Source organism: Buceros rhinoceros, unplaced genomic scaffold (assembly GCF_000710305.1).
Source record: "Buceros rhinoceros silvestris isolate BGI_N320 unplaced genomic scaffold, ASM71030v1 scaffold25737, whole genome shotgun sequence".
Classification (NCBI taxonomy): Eukaryota; Metazoa; Chordata; class Aves; order Bucerotiformes; family Bucerotidae; genus Buceros; species Buceros rhinoceros.
In genome coordinates, this window is record NW_010420900.1 from 4,017 (window position 1) to 4,612 (window position 596).

Below are 596 nucleotides of genomic sequence, written 5' to 3' on the forward strand. Positions count from 1 at the left end.
CGCGGCACAGGCCCACCACGCTGTGCCCGACGGCTCCTTTCTGCTGCCGGCAAAAGCCCTCAAGTGCTGTGGGAGAGGAGCATCCCCCCGAGCCCTGGGACAGCGGGACACGGTCCCTTCCCACTCATCATCGCCTTAGCCACAGCTCAGGGGTGACTCCCTGTCCCCAGTGCCCCGGGACCACCACAGCTCTCTGCTTTGAGACCACCTCGACCTCTCCACAATGGGGAAAGCCCCCGGCAGCCCCTGCCCTCCCAGTGCTGCACTGGGCTGATGCCCTGAGCGGCTGGCAGGGGCAGAACCTGTCCTGGAGGGGGCATGGGGGGCCAGGCACCGTCGTCCCCTTGCCTCCGCGCGAGGAAGCGGCAAAAAAAACTGCCCTGGCCTGATGCCCGGAGCGGCTGCCAGGGGCAGAACCTGTCCTGGAGTGGGCATGGGGTGCCAGGCACCGTCGTCCCATTGCCTCTGCGCGAGGAAGCGGCTGGAGGGGAGCGACAATGTCAGGATGCGGTAAGTCGTCGGGGCTATTGAGCATGTTTCCTCCCGCCCGCAGTTCTCACACGGGGCCGCATTGTCTGCCCTGCCCGCGCGTGGAG